This window comes from Panulirus ornatus, chromosome 73, assembly GCF_036320965.1.
Source record: "Panulirus ornatus isolate Po-2019 chromosome 73, ASM3632096v1, whole genome shotgun sequence".
Taxonomy (NCBI): Eukaryota; Metazoa; Arthropoda; class Malacostraca; order Decapoda; family Palinuridae; genus Panulirus; species Panulirus ornatus.
Window position 1 is genome coordinate 4,370,001 of NC_092296.1, and position 18,513 is coordinate 4,388,513.

General features: G+C 40.3%; 1 long non-coding RNA gene across 2 annotated transcripts in view; it reads left to right on the top strand.

The window, feature by feature from the left end:
- LOC139748374 (uncharacterized) overlaps window positions 1-16,777 on the top strand; it is a 16,964-nt gene extending 187 nt beyond the window's left edge. Inside the window, exons 2-4 of one of the 2 annotated variants that reach the window (XR_011712649.1) lie at window positions 1,289-1,477; window positions 13,997-14,265; window positions 16,092-16,777. This is a non-coding gene — a long non-coding RNA (uncharacterized lncRNA). Of the gene's footprint in view, window positions 1-1,288; window positions 1,478-13,996 lie in introns of both variants that reach the window. The other variant, XR_011712648.1, reaches the window with a different exon arrangement.
- Window positions 16,778-18,513: the final 1,736 nt, after the last annotated feature.

Below are 18,513 nucleotides of genomic sequence, written 5' to 3' on the forward strand. Positions count from 1 at the left end.
AGTTGATGGGATATTGAGAGTATGGTGTTAATGGAAGAAACAATTAACGAAGGCAGAGATTGTCAACAGAGAATGCTCACCATAAGCCCAAGCCATGTTCTTTGTGCAGATTTTATATGATTTTTGCCTTCTGAGAGGTTCATTGGATTAAAATCTGTACATAAGTTTGTGTTTAGATGTTAGGAGCGGTACAGAAATATAATGTAGTTAAATGTAGACAATAGGATGAGTCCATTGGCCTGATGTCGAGGAATTCATGTTGAACTTTTATATTTTTGTGTCACAAGTGTTGTTACAAGGAGTTATTTTGCAATTTATTTACTTTTCATTTGAAAATTTATTGATTTATCAACTCATGGGACAAGTTAGAAAAGAAAATGATTGAGGCATCTTTATCAACCCTATCACATGACTTCCCCACATCCATAAATGCTATATACAAGGCCATCAATTTTTACTTAAATGTTTCTCCCATTTTACATTCTGTTAAGCAAACACCCGATCCACACATCCTATATCACCTCTGACACCACGTTGCTCCTCCCCAATCTGATGCTCTGTAAACGCCTTTACCCTCAATCAATACCATCTTATAGAACTTCCCAGATATACTCAGCAAACTTAAATCTGTAGTTTGAACACTTGCCTTTATCCTCTTGCTGTCCTCCAATGCTTAGGAACTGTGTGTGAATCTGGAGACTTTAAACAGTTGAAAGTGGAACACTTGCTTCCTCCGTAGAGTCTTTCAAGGCCATTGCATAAATACCATTTGGCTCATGACCCTTGTTTACTCTTAATACTTCTGTTTGTTTCCAAATATCGAATTTATTCATTTTTCTATCGCATAGCTTCCCGCTGTCGTCTCCCCCCCCCTCCCCACGTAAATTTGCTCTGGAACCGGAATGTTTGTATTGTGTAAATACTGATATGAAGTGATTGTTTAAAACTTCACGTATTTCAATTTGACTGTCAACTAATCTACCAGAAAAAGGATATGATAGGTCCAATGTTCTCCCAAACCTCTGTTCTGTACACTTGAAAAAAAAAATCCCTTGCCTTTTTTGCTTCGTTAGCGATCTTAATTTTTTATTTACTCTTAGCACTCTAATCTCTGATTGTACCAGTCTCTTAATTTGCATTAGCTACTCAGTAAACTGTGTTTTACCCCCATTTTACCTGTGCAAGCCCTTCTGCCCTATAGGTGTTTTATTCTATTAGCTATTTTTGGTCATTATTTTTTAGTCCTATATTGCCTATATAGAATAATCAGTTCTTGTCCCTTTTTTAGTGTTACCAGGAACCTTTCTACAGAAACCTCCACAGTGTTAATGGTCTCGCCTACTTCATCGACACATGACTTGAGACCATTGCTAAGCTGATCCAAGTCACCTGACTGACCTGAACCCACATCACCTGCACTGCTTGGTCTGTCTGACCTCACCCCACCATTTGGTCCCACCCGGTCAACACAGGCAAGGTATTTACATAGCCCCGCAAAGTTTGCCTTATGAAAGTCGAGAATGGACTTATCATTCTCCTTCCTCTTTGCAGTCTTCATTATATTGAATCTTATTTCCTTGTGGTCACTATTATCTAACTGTCCTCCCACCTCAACTTCATCCATAAAGTTGATTGCATTTGTCAGTAACAAATCTAAAATGTTATCACCCCTGGGTTTTGAGCCTTGCAAAACGATCACTAAATGATACATTGCTATTTATGGTTACTATATGGACATATTACCTTTATGTACATTTATCTACATATATTTACAAGAACATAGGCATTTGTACTTGAGAATCGCTTTTACATATGTGGTGGTCATTGAAATAAGTACTGATAATGATCAAGACAACATTTTAGCAGCCAATTGTGAAAATATTAGCAAGGGGGGCCAAATAAGTAAGCAAACATTAGGACTTATAAGATAACTCTTAACACCTTTGTAATTTGTCAAGGTATTAGTTGGTAGGGACCAGTGCTACTTGCCTGGGTATTAGGTGGATTACTGACATCTGCTTAGTGAGCCAACACTTTAGTGATTGTCAAGTTGCACTCCTCTGACATAGGTAGATATGATTTTTTCTACCTCAGATATAGTTAGTTACATCCAAAAGTCTCTCTTACCTACCTACTAATTAATATGTAATCTAATAATGCCCATTGACCATCTCTCCTACTCACATACATATACTTGTGTATATTCCTCATTTTAAACCAGATATTCCTAATCAGCAATCTTATTTCAGCACACGACTCCACACGCCTTTCACCATTTCACTTCATAACTTTGAATACCCCATGTGAACCAGTTATACCCTCAGCTACCACATTACTCATCTTTGCATTTAAATCACCCATCACTAGTACTCGGTGCCATATATCAAAACTGCTGACTCTCATTCAGCTGCTCCCAAAACACATGCCTTCCATGATCTTTCTGCTCATGGCTAAGTGTATAAGCACCAATAATCAACCATTTCTTGCCATTCATTATAATTTTAGCAACATCAATCAAGAATTTGCTTCCTTAAACTCTATTACACACAACCACAACTCCAGCTTCAGTAGTAGTGCTACTGCTTCCTTAGCTCTTGTCCTCACCTACCTAACTTTATTCCTGAGATATTTTCCTACCATTCCTCCCCTTTACCTTTGAGTATTATTTCACATAGAGCCTTATAGATGTGGCCCTAAGAGTGCAGAACTCCTTGCACATACTGTATGAATATGTAATCACAGTGATAATGTATATTATCTTAAAAAACTGACAATTTTAATTGTGGATCTGGCAGGAAGGCAGTGGAGTGTGGAAGTGAAATAGCAGTTGAATAAGGGTGGATGAATGCATGAAATAATGGGCATTAAATTGGAGAAATGGTAGGTGAAATAAAGGTACAGTAGTGCAAGAAATATATGGTAATAATTCTTCTGAAGCTCTAAATTCATGACCATGTCTGCCTTTATTTGTTCCCATCGCCACCTCGCCACACGTGGAATAACAACCCTCTCCCCCTCATGTGTGCGAGGTAGTGCTAGGAAAGACACCAAAGGCCCCATTCGTTCACACTCAATCACTAGCTGTCATGTAATAATGCACCGAAACCACAGCTCCCTTTCCACATCCAAGCCCCACACACCTTCCATGGTTTACCCCAGACACTTCACATGCCCTGGTTCAATCCATTGACAGCACATCGACCCCGGTATACCAGATCGTTCCAATTCACTCTATTCCTTGCCCGCCTTTCACCCTCTTGCATGCTCAGGCCCCGATCACTCAAAATCTTTTTCACTCCATCTTTCCACCTCCAATTTGGTCTCCCACTTCTCCTCATTCCCTCCACCTCTGACACACATATCCTCTTGGTTAATCTTTCCCCACTCATTCTTTCCATGTGACCAAACCATTTCAAAACACCCTCTTCTGCTCTCCCAACCACACTCTTTTTATTTCCACACATCTCTCTTACCCATACATTACTTACTCGATCAAACCACCTCACACCACATATTGTCCTCAAGCATCTCATTTCCAGTACATCCACCCTCCTGCGCACAGCTCTATCCATAGCCCACGCCTCGCAACTATACAACATTGTTGGAACCACTATTCCTTCAAACATACCCATTTTTGCTTTCCGAGATAATGTTCTCGACTTCCAAACATTCTTCAAGGCTCCCAGAATTTTCACCCCCTCCCCCACCCTATGATTCACTTCCGCTTCCATGGTTCCATCCGCTGCCAGATCCACTCCCAGATATCTAAAACACTTTACTTCCTCCAGTTTTTCTCTATTCAAACTTACCTCCCAGTTGACTTGACCCTCAACCCTACTGTACCTAATAACCTTGCTCTTATTCACATTTACTCCTAACTTTCTTCTTTCACACACTTTACCAAACTCAGTCACCAGCTTCTGCAGTTTCTCACATGAATCAGCCACCAGCGCTGTATCATCAGCGAACAACAACTGACTCACGTCCTAAGCTCTCTCATCCACAACAGACTTCATACTTGCCCCACTTTCCAAAACTCTTGCATTCACCTCCCTAACAACTCCATCCATAAACAAATTAAACAACCATGGAGACATCACACACACCTGCTGCAAACCTACATTCACTGAGAACCAATCACTTTCCTCTCTTCCTACACGTACACATGCCTTACATCCTCGATAAAAACTTTTCACTGCTTCTAACAACTTGCCTCCCACACCATATATTCTTAAAACCTTCCACAGAGCATCTCTATCAACTCTATCATATGCCTTCTCCAGATCCATAAATGCTACATACAAATCCATTTGTTTTTCTAAGTATTTCTCACATACATTCTTCAAAGCAAACACCTGATCCACACATCCTCTACCACTTCTGAAAACACACTGCTCTTCCCCAATCTGATGCTCTGTACACGCCTTCACCCTCTCAATCAATACCCTCCCATATAATTTACCAGGAATACTCAGCAAACTTATACCTCTGTAATTTGAGCACTCACTCTTGTCCCCTTTGCCTTTGTACAATGGCACTATGCACACATTCCGCCAATCCTCAGGCACCTCACCATGAATCATACATACATTAAATAACCTTACCAACCAATCAACAATACAGTCACCCCTTTTTTTAATAAATTCCACTGCAATACCTTCCAAACCTGCTGCTTTGCCGGCTTTCATCCTCCGTGAAGCTTCCACTACCTCTTCTCTATTTACCAAATCATTTTCCCTAACCCTCTCGCTTTGCACACCACCTCGACCAAAACACCCTATATCTGCCACTCTATCATCAAACACATTCAACAAACCTCCAAAATACTCACTCCATCTCCTTCTCACATCACCACTACTTGTTATCACCTCCCCATTAGCCCCCTTCACTGAAGTTCCCATTTGCTCCTTTGTCTTACACACTTCATTTACCTCCTTCCAAAACATCTTTTTATTCTCCCTGAAATTTAATGATACTCTCTCACCCCAACTCTCATTTGCCCTCTTTTTCACCTCTTGCACCTTTCTCTTGACCTCCGGTCTCTTTCTTTTATACCTCTCCCACTCATTTGCATATTTTCCCTGCAGAAATCGTTCAAATGCCTCTCTCTTCTCTTTCACTAATAATCTTACTTCTTCATCCCACCACTCACTACCCTTTCTAATCAACCCACCTCCCACGCTTCTCATGCCACAAGTATCTTTTGCGCAAGCCATCACTGCTTCCCTAAATACATCCCATTCCTCCCCCACTCCCCTTACCTGCCTTGTTCTCACCTTTTTCCATTCTGTACTCAGTCTCTCCTGGTACTTCCTCACACAAGTCTCCTTCCCAAGCTCACTTACTCTCACCACTCTCTTCACCCCAAAATTCTCTCTTCTTTTCTGAAAACCCCCACAAATCTTCACCTTCGCATCCACAAGATAATGATCAGACATCCCTCCAGTTGCACCTCTCAGCACATTAACATCCAAAAGTCTCTTTCGTGCGTCTATCAATTAACACGTAATCCAATAACGCTCTCTGGCCATCTCTCCTACTTACATACGTATACTTATGTATATCTCACTTTTTAAACCAGTTATTCCCAATCACCAGTCCTTTTTCAGCACATAAATCTACAAGCTGTTCACCATTTCCATTTACAACTGAACACTCCATGTATACCAATCTTTCCCTCAACTGCCACATTACTCACGTTTGCATTCAAATCACCCATCACTATAACCCGGTCTTGTGCATCAAAACCACTAACACACTCATTCAGCTGCTCCCTAAACACTTGCCTCTCATGATCTTTCTTCTGATGCCCAGGTGCATATGCACCAATAATCACCCATCTCTCTCCATGAACTTTCAGTTTTACCCATATCAATCTAGAATTTACTTTCTTACACTCTGTCACATACTCCCACAACTCCTGATTCAGGAGTAGTGCTACTCCTTCCCTTGCTCTTGTCCTCTCACTAACCCCTGACTTTACTCCCAAGACATTCCCAAGACATTTTATATATATATATATATATATATATATATATATATATATATATATATATATATATATATATATATGGTGACTGAGTTTGGTAAAGTGTGTGAAAGAAGAAAGTTAAGAGTAAATATGAATAAGAGCAAGGTTATTAGGTACAGTAGGGTTGAGGGTCAAGTCATTTGGGAGGTAAGTTTGAATGGAGAAAAACTGGAGGAAGTAAAGTGTTTTAGATATCTGGGAGTGGATCTGGCAGCGGATGGAACCATGGAAGCGGAAGTGGATCATAGGGTGGGGGAGGGGGCGAAAATCCTGGGAGCCTTGAAGAATGTGTGGAAGTCGAGAACATTATCTCGGAAAGCAAAAATGGGTATGTTTGAAGGAATAGTGGTTCCAACAATTTTGTATGGTTGCGAGGCGTGGGCTATGGATAGAGTTGTGCGCAGGAGGGTGGATGTGCTGGAAATGAGATGTTTGAGGACAATGTGTGGTGTGAGGTGGTTTGATCGAGTAAGTAACGTAAGGGTAAGAGAGATGTGTGGAAATAAAAAGAATGTGGTTGAGAGAGCAGAAGAGGGTGTTTTGAAATGGTTTGGGCACATGGAGAGAATGAGTGAGGAAAGATTGACCAAGAGGATATATGTGTCAGAGGTGGAGGGAACGAGGAGAAGTGGAAGACCAAATTGGAGGTGGAAAGATGGAGTGAAAAAGATTTTGTGTTATCGGGGCCTGAACATGCAGGAGGGTGAAAGGAGGGCAAGGAATAGAGTGAATTGGATCGATGTGGTATACTGGGGTTGACGTGCTGTCAGTGGATTGAATCAGGGCATGTGAAGCGTCTGGGTAAACCATGGAAAGCTGTGTAGGTATGGATATTTGCGTGTGTGGATGTGTATGTATATACATGTGTATGGGGGTGGGTTGGGCCATTTCTTTCGTCTGTTTCCTTGCGCTACCTCGCAAACGCGGGAGACAGTGACAAAGCAAATATATATATATATATATATATATATATATATATATATATATATATAATTTGAGGAACCATGGTATACCACATCGTTCCAGTTCACTCTATTCCTTGCACACATCTCACCCTCCTGTATGTTCAGGCCCCAATCACTCAATATCTTTTTCACTCCATCCTTCCATCTCCCAATTTACTCGTTCCCTTCACCTCTGATCCGTATATCCTCTTTGTCAATCTTTCCTCACTCATTCTCTTCGTATATCCATGCTATTTCAACACACACTCTCCTGCTCTCTCAACCACACTTATTTCCTAGCATCTCTCTTACCCTCTCATTACTTATTCAATCAAACCACTTCATACCACATATTGTCCTCGAATATTTCATTTACAACACATCCACCCTCCTCCATACAACCCTATCTATAGCACATTCCTCGTAACCATATGACATTTTTGCTCTCTTGAGATACTGTTCTCTCCTTCCACACTTTCTTCATTGTTCCCAGAAACTTCACTCCCTCCTCAAACCTGTAACTCACTTCCACTTCCATGGTTCCATCTACTGCTGTGTCCACTCCGAGATGTCTAAAATACCTCACTTCCAATTTTTTTCCATTTAGATTTACATCCCAGTTAACTCGTCCGTCAACCATACTGATCATAATAACCTTGCTCTTATTTACATTCACTCTCCACTTTCTCCTTTCACACACTTTTCCAGTCTCATTCACCAACCTCTGCAGTTTCTCACCTGAATTAGGCACTAGAGCTGGGTCATCAGCGAACAACAACTGACTCACTTCTCAGTCCCTCTCATCCCCAAAAGACTGCATAATCTCCCCTTTCTCCAAAACTCCCTAACCACCCCATCCATAAACAAATTGACCAACATGGGGACAGCAAACAACCGTGCCACAAACCAACATTTACTGGTAATCAGTCACTCCTCTCTTCCTACTCATACACATGCCTTACATCCTTGGTAAAAACTTTTCTGCTTCTAGCAACTTACCTCCCTCATCGTATACTCTTAAAACCTTCCACAACACATCTCTATCAACCCAATCATGTACCTTCTCCAGATGCATGAATGCTACACACAAATCCACCTGTTTCTCTAAGTATTTCTCAAATACATTCTTGAAAGCAAACACCTGATCCACACATCCTCTACCACTTGTGAAACCACACTGCTCTTCCCTAATCTGATGCTCTGTACATGCCTTCCTCCTTTCAGTCAATACCCTTCCATATAATTTCCCAGGAATACACAAGTGACTTATGCCTCTGTAGTTTGAACACTCACCTTTATCCCCTTTGCCTTTGTACAGTGGCACTCTGTATGCATTCCAGCAATCTTCAGGCACTTCACCATGATCCATACATGCATTGAATATCCTTACCAACCGGTTAACAATACAGTCGTTTAGATTTTGACCATTTTTCTTCCATATCTTCAACATCCATGATTGATTACTAAGCAAGATATATTCATTTACACTTAAAATGAAAGGAACATATTGTAAAGCAAACTTATCTCTCTAAATATACAGTGTATTTTCTCAGAATTAGAATAATTGGTGCAGAAGAGTTAGAACTGGGATATATTTTGGGTGTTTCAAGAAAAACTTTATCCTCTCAAACTATCTTTTTGCAAACTTGGAACATTTGGCCTGGGTTTAGGATGTGTTCTGGGTTTCAAGAGAAAAACAGTGAACCATTAATTACACCACTCAGACAAAATGTCCACAACCCAGAATAGTTTTTTCTTCCATAATCCAGGCAAAACAAAAACAATGGCGGCATTTTGGAATGTCTTGAGTTATGGAAGATCGAGCATTCAGAGTGTCTGGGTATGATAGGATATTCTGCACATGCTTTAGATGTTTAAGAAATAAATCACTGTACTTACATAATTAAAACTTTTGCACATGTTAAAAGACTGAAAACTTCTGATTTTTTTCTATCTAACCATCCTCTTCCACCTTTGTTAGGAAAAAATGAACACAGACCAAAATCAGTCTTGCTGTCATGCATAATTCATCATAACCAGAGATCACCATACACAGCCAAGCCTTTCAGACTACTCGGTAAATTACCTGGACCGTTTCATGTATAAGTCATGGCTCATCCCACTGACAGTGTCATCCCTCTATCCTATAGTGATCCAGTTCATTGTATCTCATGCTGCTGCCATCATCCCACCGTGTTCAAGTCCTGACATCCCAAAACTTTAGTCCATCCTGCCATATCCCTCCTGGTCTCCCATTTCCCCTTGCTTCATCCATTTTTGATGTTTAAAGTACTGAAAGTTTCCATATTTCCTTTAAAGAGGGTTAATATAACTTAACTGCAGAGCAATAGCATCTCACAGCAATAAGAAGAAAGAATTTTTACAAAAACTGAGCAAAGAATTTAAATAAGTGAAAATGTTGGGACTACTATAAATCCTATAACACCTCTGATTTTGCTAAATACCAGAGATGGAACTTAAAAGCCTTAGGGTAAAAAAAAGAAGGCACACTAATCCTAGAATCATGGTTAAAACCTTATTCAATAACAGGTTTTATGAAAAGGCCAACATAATTCAATTATTTGTAGACATAACTAAATTATGCAATGTCAGTATCAGAAAAGAGGAAAAAACTAATCCAAGATGAATGCATTTATGCACATATATGTGTTGGAAGTAAGTTGGCATGTGTACCTATCTATGTGCATGTAATTTTACTAATGGGGCCATATCTCTCAAACATTCTTCACTACCATGCAATTTCTTTACTTTTTTACACTATGCAACAGCACTATATTTGCTTAGTGAGTTCTATGACTCTACAATTGTTAGTTATAATACATACATGTAATACATTCGGTGTCTTTCTAAATTTCTACAATCTGATTCAGTGGTTGCTTCTATAAATCTTATGGGCCATTTCCAATCTTACTCAGCCCAGCATGACGCAGATGTTTATTCTCAACCTGTTTGAAAAGGCACCAATGAAATGCATCCTTTGTTCCCTTTAACTGAGGTAATTTTATATCCACTAAAAGAGTCCCTCACTTAAGTTTGTCTACAGATCCAGTTCTTAAATCAGTATCCTTTAGGGGGATTGTGTGCCTCAGACTGATGAAGAACATGTTCTTTTAATCAGCATTCCTTTCTCCACCCTCTCCTCTTTGTCTTGAATTTTATTTTCTTACTTGAAAAATATCATCTGTACGAGTCTTTCATATTTTGGTGCCACACACTTTTCTTGCCAAATCCTCCAGTGTTGATTAATTAGCCACCACAACACTCGCCTTCACTAAAATCTCCCTTTCTGGATACAAACACTGATCCATTACACTCTGTACTTTTCTAAACCTTTTATCAGCTGGACCACATATGTTCCTAACTGTTCTGTCTTTATATTATTTATTTATTTTGCTTTGTCGCTGTCTCCTGCGTCTGCGAGGTAGCGCAAGGAAACAGACAAAAGAAATGGCCCAACCCGCTCCCACACATATGCACATGCACACACGTCCACACACGCAAACATACACACCCACACATCCCAACGTACACAGATATATACACACACACATATACACACATGCACACATTTCACACTGTCTGCCCCTACTCACCCCCATCGCCACCCCGCCACACACGGAATAACATTCCCCCCCCCCCCCCATGTGCGCGAGGCAGCGCCAGGAAAAGACAACAAAGGCCCCATTCGCTCACACTCAGTCTCCAGCTGTCATGCAATAATGCCCGCAACCACAGCTCCCTGTCCACATCCAGGCCCCACAGAACTTTCCATGGTTTACCCCAGATGCTTTACATGCCCTGATTCAATCCATTGACAGCACGTCGACCCCGGTATACCACATCGATCCACTTCGCTCTATTCCTTGCCCGCCTTTCACCCTCCTGCATGTTTAGGCCCCGATCACTCAAAATCTTTTTCACTCCATCTTTTCACCTCCAATTTGGTCTCCCATTTCTCCTCGTTATCTCCATCTCTGACACATATATCCTCTTGGTCAATCTTTCCTCTCATTCTCTCCATGTGCCCAAACCATTTCAAAACACCCTCTTCTGCTCTCTCAACCACCTCTTTTTATTTCCACACATCTCTCTTACCCTTGCATTACTTACTCGATCAAACCACCTCACACCACATATTGTCCTCAAACATCTCATTTCCAGCACATCCACCCTCCTCCGCACAACTCTATCCATAGCCCTTGCCTTGCAACCATACAACATTGTTGGAACAACTATTCCTTCAAACATAGCCATTTTTGCTTTCCGAGATAATGTTCTCGACTTCCACACATTCTTCAAGGCTCCCAGGATTTTCGCCCTATCCCCCACCCTATGATTTACGTCCGCTTCCATGTTTTCATCCGCTGCCAGATCCACTCCCAGATATCTGAAACACTTTACTTCCTCTAGTTTTTCTCCATTCAAACTTACCTCCCAATTGACTTGACCCTCAATGCTACTGTACCTAATAACCTTGCTCTTCTTCACATTTACTCTCAGCTTTCTTCTTTCACACACTTTACCAAACTCAGTTTCTCACATGAATCAGCCACCAGCGCTGTATCATCAGCAAATAACAAGAGACTCACTCACTTCTAAGTATTTCTCATACATTCTTCAAAGCAAACACCTGATCCACGCATCCTCTACCACTTGTGAAACCACACTGCTCTTCCTCAATCTGATGCTCTGTGCATGCCTTCACCCTCTCATATAATTTCCCAGAAATACTCAACAAACTTATACCTCTGTAATTTGAGCACTCACTTTTATCCCCTTTGCCTTTGTACAATGGCACTATGCAAGCATTCCACCAATCCTCAGGCACCTTATCATGAGTCATCTTTCTTTCATACTATTCGCCATCTCCCACATTAGCGAGGTTGCATTAAGAACAGAGGACTGGACCTTTGAGGGAATATCCTCACCTGGCCCCCTTCTCTGTCCCTTCTTTTGGAAAATTAAAAAAAAATGAGAGGGGAGGATTTCCAGCCCCCCGCTCCCTTCCCTTTTAGTCGCCTTCTACGACACGCAGGGAATACGTGGGAAGTATTCTTTCTCCCCTATCCCCAGGGATAGTCATACATACATTAAATAACCTAGCCAACCAGTCAACAATACAGTCACCCCCTTTTTTAATAAATTCCACTGCAATACCATCCAAACCCGCTGCCTTGCCAGCTTTCATCATCCACAGAGCTGTTACTACCTCTTCTCTATTTACCAAATCATTTTTCCTAACCCTCTCACTTTGCACACCACCTTGACCAAAACACCCTGTATCTGCCACTCTTATCACATTCAACAAACTTAGAAATACTCACTCCATCTCCTTGTCACATCACCATTACTTGTTATCACTTCCCCATTAGCCCCCTTCACTGAAGTTCCCATTTGTTCCCTTGTCTTATGCACTTTATTTACCTCCTTCCAAAACATTTTTTTATTCTCCCTAAAATTTAATGATACTCTCTCACCCCAACTCTCATTTGCCCTCTTTTTCTTCTCTTGACCTCCTGCCTCTTTCTTTTATACATCTCCCAATCATTTGCATTATTTCCCTGCAAAACTCATCCAAATGTCTCTCTCTTCTCTCTCACTAATAGTCTTACTTCTTCATCCCATCACTCACCACCCTTTCTAATCTGCCCACCTCCCATGCTCCTCATGCCATAAGCATCTTTTGTACAAGCCATCACTGCTTCCCTAAATACATCCCATTCCTCCCCCACTCCCCTTATGTCCTTTGTTCTCACCTTTTTCCATTCTGTACTCGGTCTCTCCTGGTACTTCCTCACACAAGTCTCCTTCCCAAGCTCACTTACTCTCACCACTCTTTTCACCCCAACATTCTCTCTTCTTTTCTGAAAACCTCTACAAGTCTTCATCTTCGCCTCCACAAGATAATGATCAGACATCCCTCCAGTTGCACCTCTCAGCACATTAACATTCAAAAGGCTCTCTTTCGTGCGCCGATCAATTAACACGTAACCCAATAATGCTCTCTGGCCATCTCTCCTACTTACATACGTATACTTATGTATATCTCTCTTTTTAAACCAGGTATTCCCAAGGTATCCCTGGGGATAGGGGAGAAAGAATACTTCCCACGTATTCCCTGCGTGTCGTAGAAGGCGACTAAAAGGGGAGGGAGCGGGGGGGCTGGAAATCCTCCCCTCTCGTTTTTTTTTTTTAATTTTCCAAAAGAAGGAACAGAGAATTGGGCCAGGTGAGGGTATTCCCTCAAGGCCCAGTCCTCTGTTCTTAACGCTACCTCGCTAATGCGGGAAATGGCGAATAGTTTGAAAGAAAAGAAAAAGAATTCCCAATCACCAGTCCTTTTTCAGCACATAAATCTACAAGCAGTTCACCATTTCCATTTACAACACTGAACACCCCATGTACACCAATTATTCCCTCAACTGCCACATTACTCACCTTTGCATTCAAATCACCCATCACCATAACCCAGTCTCATGCATCAAAGCTACTAACACACTTACTCAGCTGCTCCCAAAAGAATAATGGGAAGTGATTGTATTCAAAAATAGAGAAAGTGTTGACCATATTTACAAGCTGTAGACCTCTCACTAGAAAATGGCCTCTTGGATAAGACATAATGCAACGCTGTTGGGTAAATCTTTAATATTGATCTGTACACATCTCAGTTTTTCAAATACTTTTGTTACAAAATTCAGGCAAGTATATTTGCCTAAGATTTGTTAAGTAGAGGGAGATCAATATATTACGAGTAAAGTGTATTTTTATGTTCAGGAGAGCACATGTTTGTGTTTGTAAATATACTTTTTATAGCTTTTTACCATGTTTGGTAAATAAATAAATAAAATGAATACCATGTTTGGTATTAGACCAAATCTATGAGAAAGAAAAGGGATATATATGTATATAATTATCACCATCAGCTGTCAGATGTTAGTCAGATGGTAAGGGAATCTGTGTCTAAACCAAATCTCTGTGTTAACAAAAGATATTATTTCAGAGTTATCTGTTTGAATGGGCCTATGGGATGATTATACATCCTTCGAAATAAGTGGTGAAGGCAATATGTAACATGGAGGCCTGTCCAGGATGTGAATATGTGGAACCTACAGTCTAGGAAGGATAATGTGAAACCGACCGTCCAGGATGTGAAACTATGTGTACTCGAAGCTGAAACCAAGTTTATGTAATTCAAGTTGCATTGAAGTGTTGTGAGTTAGTACTCTACTGTGCTCTCTTGAAATATATGGAGAAGATTTCTCTAAACAAGTAAGTGTTCATACTTGTAAATAACATTTGTTTAAACATGGTAGATAACGCTAAGAAGTTTAATGAAACCCAGTGTAATAAAGATGAACTGAACCAAATGGCAGCTAATTATGAAATTTCTCTAAGGACACATGTCAAAGGTGACATGCAGAGAGAATTGATTTATCAGTTGGTGTTCTTATCAGTATTGAAGGAACCTCAAGATGTTGATGATAGTGGGGATGAGGGACAGATCAGTGAAAAAGTGGCAATAGAGAGATTGAGGTTAGAATTTGAACTTAAGAAAATTCAACTAGAGGCAGAAAAAGAGAATATAGGCAGAAACAAAAAGAGAATTCAGGCTGATAAAGAGGTAAGACTTAGGGATTTAGAAATAGAGAGAACAGGTACAGTACAAGAAAAATTGGAGATAAAAGATGATAAGGTAAGTCAGTTACCCGAGTTTATAAAAGAAGAAGCCAAGGACTTCTTTACTCAGTTAGAAAAACTTGCAACTATTAAAGAATGGGATGAAATTGACTGGGGCTATGTTGGTGCAGAGTAAATTTAAGGGTAAGGCTAGAGAGGTGTATGCATGTCTTAGCATAATGGAATCGGTAGATTATAAGGCTGTTAAGAAAGCAGTATTAAAAACTGGAATTGTATGCAGAAGCCTAAAGGAGAGGGTTTAGGGACATCATGAAAATTAGTGGACAAACTCATCTTGAGATGGCTAGTGTGTGTGGAATGACATTCAATAGGTAGTGTAAGTCTGAGGAGGCAGAGACAAAGGAGGAACAGAAACAGCTAATCCTGCTGAATTAGATCAAAAGTGGTATATAACCTGAAATATATGAAATATGCAAGAGTAGAGTGAAAAATGTGATGGAAACAGCCAGGATGGCTGACCAGTTAGAATTAGCTAACAGATATTGTAAGAAAGAAATAACAAGGAAATAAGGTATGATGAGACAGTAATAGGTAGAATTATGACAAACCTTTTAAATATCCACGCTATTCAAATGTTAAACACCCTAGTTCAACATTATTTTGTGGAAGATCCACCTAACTATGACCCGCATAACAATGTAGGAAATATATTCCAAAGACAAAAATGATACAAGTATTCAGGACCTCAGTTTAGTCATAACCCTCATGTTAGAAGACAGGAGATACCGCCAATGAAATGTTTGGGATATGGAGAATTTGGTCATGCTAAATATCAATATCAGTGTCATAAATACCCAAAGTCTGTAGGATTAACTGTTGCGTGGGAACAGAAACATTATATCAATGAGGTAAGAAGTAATGAGTACAATGTGAATAAAACAAAATCTGCAATTTATGAGCCATATATTACTGAAGGAAAGGTTGAATTAAAGGTAGTCCTGAGAAGAAAAGTTTGATAGAGATACTGGAACAAGTCAAAGTTTAATTCTGAAGGATGTATTAGAATGGACAAAGGGTCTTACTCTAGGGAAGAAATAGATGTAAAAGGGTTATGGTTAGGCAAGCCTATCCCACTGCATTATATAAATCTTGAGAGTGGATTTGTGAGTGGCTTTGTAAAAGTTGGGATATGCAAGGAATCTCCTTTGCTTGGAGTGCACATGCTATTGGGGAAAGATTTGATTGAAAAATTAGTCGCAGGGCCTATTATGAGCAGTAATCCAATTGATGTAGTGAAATTGTTTATCCAGCTTGTGTTGTGACCAGATCAATGTTAAAGAGAGAAGATGAATATGATTTAGGTGAATTATTTAATGAAGAGTGTGTAACTAGAGATCATACAGTAGAATTTGGAAATGAGAAGAGCACTGTGGAATTCAAAACTTATGTATTTTCAGATTTTGTTGTGGACAAGGAAGAGTTGACAAAGGTACAGAAGGGTGATGAGAGTTTGAAAGAATGTTGGAGTAAAGCTGCTATAAATGTGAGTGTGTGTAATGTGTCAGTTGGAGTTGACGTACAAAATAGTGTGGTAACGAGAAAGTGGAGGCCTGCTTATGTTTCAGCATCTGATAAGTGGGAGGTCAGAAAGCAGATTGTTGTTCGAAAGAACATTATGTTATTGCTTTATCTCATAGCTCTTGTTTGTCTGGACATCTAGGAGTTAAGAAGACAAATGATAGATTATTAACTCATTTTTATTGGCCAAATAAGAAGAAAGATGTATCCCAGTATTGTAAGACTTGTGAAATATGTCAGTGTAGGTAAAACCAACCAAACTATACAGCCAGCACCATTGCAGCCAATTCCTTCATTTTATAAACCTTTTAGCAAACTTGTAATTGATTGTGTAGGTCCTCTACCTAAAGCATGTAAAGGAAATTGGTATTTATTGACTATAATGTGTACATCTACCAGATTTCCAGAAGCAGTGCCATTACATAACATACATTCTGAAAATATAGTAAGAGAGTTAGTGAAATATTTCTCTTGGGTAGGTATGCCTGAAATTATAGTCGGACTAGGGAAGTAATTTCACTTCAGGAATGCTCAAGAAAAATTAAAGGGGTTACATATAAAGAAAGAGACAGGAGGTCAAGAGAAAGGTGCAAGAGGTGAAAAAGAGGGCAAATGAGAGTTAGGGTGAGAGAGTATCATTAAATTTTAGGGAGAATAAAAAGATGTTTTGGAAGGAGGTAAATAAAGTGTGTAAGACAAGGGAGCAAATGGGAACTTCAGTGAAGGGCGCAGATTGGGAGGTGATAACAAGTAGTGGTGATGTGAGAAGGAGATGGAGTGAGTATTTTGAAGGTTTGTTGAAGGTGTTTGATGATAGAGTGGCAGATATAGGGTGTTTTGGTCGAGGTGGTGTGCAAAGTGAGAGGGTTAGGGAAAATGATTTGGTAAACAGAGAAGAGGTAGTAAAAGCTTTGCGGAAGATGAAAGCCGGCAAGGCAGCAGGTTTGGATGGTATTGCAGTGGAATTTATAAAAAAAGGGGGTGACTGTATTATTGACTGGTTGGTAAGGTCATTTAATGTATGTATGACTCATGGTGAGGTGCCTGAGGATTGGCGGAATGCTTGCATAGTGCCATTGTACAAAGGCAAAGGGGATAAGAATGAGTGCTCAAATTACAGAGGTATAAGTTTGTTGAGTATTCCTGGTAAATTATATGGGAGGGTATTGATTGAGAGGGTGAAGGCATGTACAGAGCATCAGATTGGGGAAGAGCAGTGTGGTTTCAGAAGTGGTAGAGGATGTGTGGATCAGGTGTTTGCTTTGAAGAATGTATGTGAGAAATACTTAGAAAAGCAAATGGATTTGTATGTAGCATTTATGGATCTGGAGAAGGCATATGATAGAGTTGATAGAGATGCTCTGTGGAAGGTGTTAAGAATATATGGTGTGGGAGGCAAGTTGTTAGAAGCAGTGAAAAGTTTTTATCGAGGATGTAAGGCATGTGTATGTGTAGGAAGAGAGGAAAGTGATTGGTTCTCAGTGAATGTAGGTTTGCGGCAGGGGTGTGTGATGTCTCCATGGTTGTTTAATTTGTTTATGGATGGGGTTGTTAGGGAGGTGAATGCAAGAGTTTTGGAAAGAGGGGCAAGTATGAAGTCTGTTGGGGATGAGAGAGCTTGGGAAGTGAGTCAGTTGTTGTTCGCTGATGATACAGCGCTGGTGGCTGATTCATGTGAGAAACTGCAGAAGCTGGTGACTGAGTTTGGTAAAGTGTGTGAAAGAAGAAAGTTAAGAGTAAATGTGAATAAGAGCAAGGTAATTAGGTACAGTAGGGTTGAGGGTCAAGTCAATTGGGAGGTAAGTTTGAATGGAGAAAAACTGGAGGAAGTGAAGTGTTTTAGATATCTGGGAGTGGATCTGGCAGCGGATGGAACCATGGAAGCGGAAGTGGATCATAGGGTGGGGGAGGGGGCGAAAATCCTGGGAGCCTTGAAGGATGTGTGGAAGTCGAGAACATTATCTCGGAAAGCAAAAATGGGTGTGTTTGAAGGAATAGTGGTTCTAACAATGTTGTATGGTTGCCAGGCGTGGGCTATGGATAGAGTTGTGCGCATGAGGGTGGATGTGCTGGAAATGAGATGTTTGAGGACAATGTGTGGTGTGAGGTGGTTTGATCGAGTAAGTAACGTAAGGGTAAGAGAGATGTGTGGAAATAAAAAGAGCGTGGTTGAGAGAGCAGAAGAGGGTGTTTTGAAATGGTTTGGGCACATGGAGAGAATGAGTGAGGAAAGATTGACCAAGAGGATATATGTGTCGGAGGTGGAGGGAACGAGGAGAAGTGGGAGACCAAATTGGAGGT